Source organism: Helianthus annuus, chromosome 13 (genome assembly GCF_002127325.2).
Source record: "Helianthus annuus cultivar XRQ/B chromosome 13, HanXRQr2.0-SUNRISE, whole genome shotgun sequence".
In the NCBI taxonomy this organism is placed as follows: domain Eukaryota; kingdom Viridiplantae; phylum Streptophyta; class Magnoliopsida; order Asterales; family Asteraceae; genus Helianthus; species Helianthus annuus.
The window spans coordinates 57,157,277-57,159,221 of record NC_035445.2 but is presented as its reverse complement, the minus strand read 5'-3'; the positions used below and the strand labels follow the sequence as shown (position 1 = coordinate 57,159,221).

General features: G+C 45.2%; 1 non-coding gene across 1 annotated transcript; it reads left to right on the top strand.

The window, feature by feature from the left end:
- The first annotated feature begins 974 nt into the window (after positions 1 to 974).
- On the top strand, positions 975 to 1,081 carry LOC118486068. The gene has a single exon (XR_004877924.1). It is a non-coding gene; the product is annotated as a small nucleolar RNA R71 (small nucleolar RNA).
- The last annotated feature ends 864 nt before the right edge of the window (positions 1,082 to 1,945 follow it).

The window sequence follows — 1,945 nt, the reverse complement described above, 5'->3', positions numbered from 1 at the left end:
TGACATGCAATTGTTTTAGCAGACTTTCGAACTTTGCGAATTGCTCATTGGTCTTTTGACGAATTAACCTACCGGGGTATGGAACTCGAGGAGCCTTGGTAGGCTCTGGTGACGGAGGGGAGTTCTTTTCCTGCAGAGGTGTGGGTACTGTTTCCTCCTTTGATGGCAGCACTTCTGCAGGCCCTACGGTGCGGTTCCGTAGTGTGATAAGATGAACTTGCGCTTTTGGGTTCGTTTCGGTATTGCTAGGTAATGCGCCTTGCGGTCTCTCGGAAAAATTTTGAGCTATTTGATTTAATTTTTTTTCTATGTTTTGAATACTAGCTTGTTGATTTCTAAAATTTGATTCTAATTGTAGAAATCTTTCCGAGTTTTTCTTATCAGTGTCGGAGATGAGGCGAGATACAGTATCTTCGAGCCTTTCTCGTCCACTTTGTTGTTGAGTGAAATTTTGTGACTCATTTCTTGGTTGCTGAAAGTTTGTTCGTTGGGTTTGTTGGTTACTACTATTGCCGGGTTCCCTCCAACCAAGGTTTGGGTGGTTTCGCCATCCTTGGTTGTAAGTTCCCGTTGGGGGACCCGACGGCCTAGGTCTATTATCAATGTAGTTTACCATTTCTTGTTGATCGTCTGTTTCTTTCATGCAACTCCAATTTTCATGTGACCCACCACACCCTTCACAAGCCATACCCGAGACTGTTTTTGTCATTTCCAATTTTTTTATTTTTGAAGAAAGGGCCTCGATTTGGGCTTGTAAAGAAGTGCTTTCATCGACCTTATGGGCGCCCGGGGCGATAGACTTATTTCCCCGGGGGGTGTGCCATTGAAAATTGGTTTGAGCAATTTCCTCAATTTGATTATATATTTCGTGTGGGCGCCGATTACCTAAAAGTCCCCCGGAACTAGAATCAAGTGTCTGCCTAGTGTGTGGCAACAATCCATTATAGAAAGTGGATACTTGTTGCCATATTGCGAGGCCGTGATGGGGACACTTGCGTAATAGCTCCTTGAACCTTTCCCAAGTTTCATATAAGGATTCCCCGTCCTCTTGTGAATATGTATTAATTTCAGTCATTAACTTAGCAGTTTTAGCGGGAGGGAAATACTTATATAGAAATTTTTGGGCTAGTTCATCCCAGGTGTTTACCGATCCAGCTGGGAGGGCGTTGAGCCAAGCTTTCGCTCGGTCTTTTAGTGAGAAGGGAAACATACGGAGGCGGATGGCGTCGTTTGATGCTCCATTGATCCGAAAGGTATCACATATTTCCAAGAAATTAGTTATATGTAGATGGGGATCCTCGTCCGCAAGCCCATGGAAGGTTGCGGAGTTTTGGAGCATTTGTATCAAATGCGGCCGGAGTTCGAAGTTATTAGCTTTGACATTCGGAGCATTGATAACGGCGCCTAGATTACCTACGGTGGGTCGTAGATAATCCATAAGGGTACGTTGGTCCGCCATTGGAGGTGGATCACCCGAACCTTCTCTTGGTTTTTGGCTTTTAACCTTTTTCTGAGAAAGCGTTCGGGTTCTTCTAGTGGTTCTTTTATGTCTTTATTGGAACTGGAGCTCATACACTACGTAAGGTTGGCGTCGGGTTCCAAGTCCTGTAATAAAAACAGAAAAGAATGTTGGTCAGAAGGTTCACCACGGCCCCGTGTTGAGCGAACACGGCCCGTGGTCGGAGTTTCAGTGATTGTTTCCCAAATCCCCAGTTACTGGAAGTTGGACACGGCCCCGTGTTGCACCGGCACGGCCCCGTGGTCAGCCTTCTGTAACTTGGAAAACAAAAACTGCCAGTAACAATGCTGGGCACGGCCCGTGTCCGACCAGGCACGGCCCCGTGCTGAGCTCTGCAGAAGCTGAAAAACTAAGAAAAAACCTAAAAATTAAAAAGAAAAATAAAAATATGATTAGGCCGTTGATTCCTAACTTTCTTAAAATCCT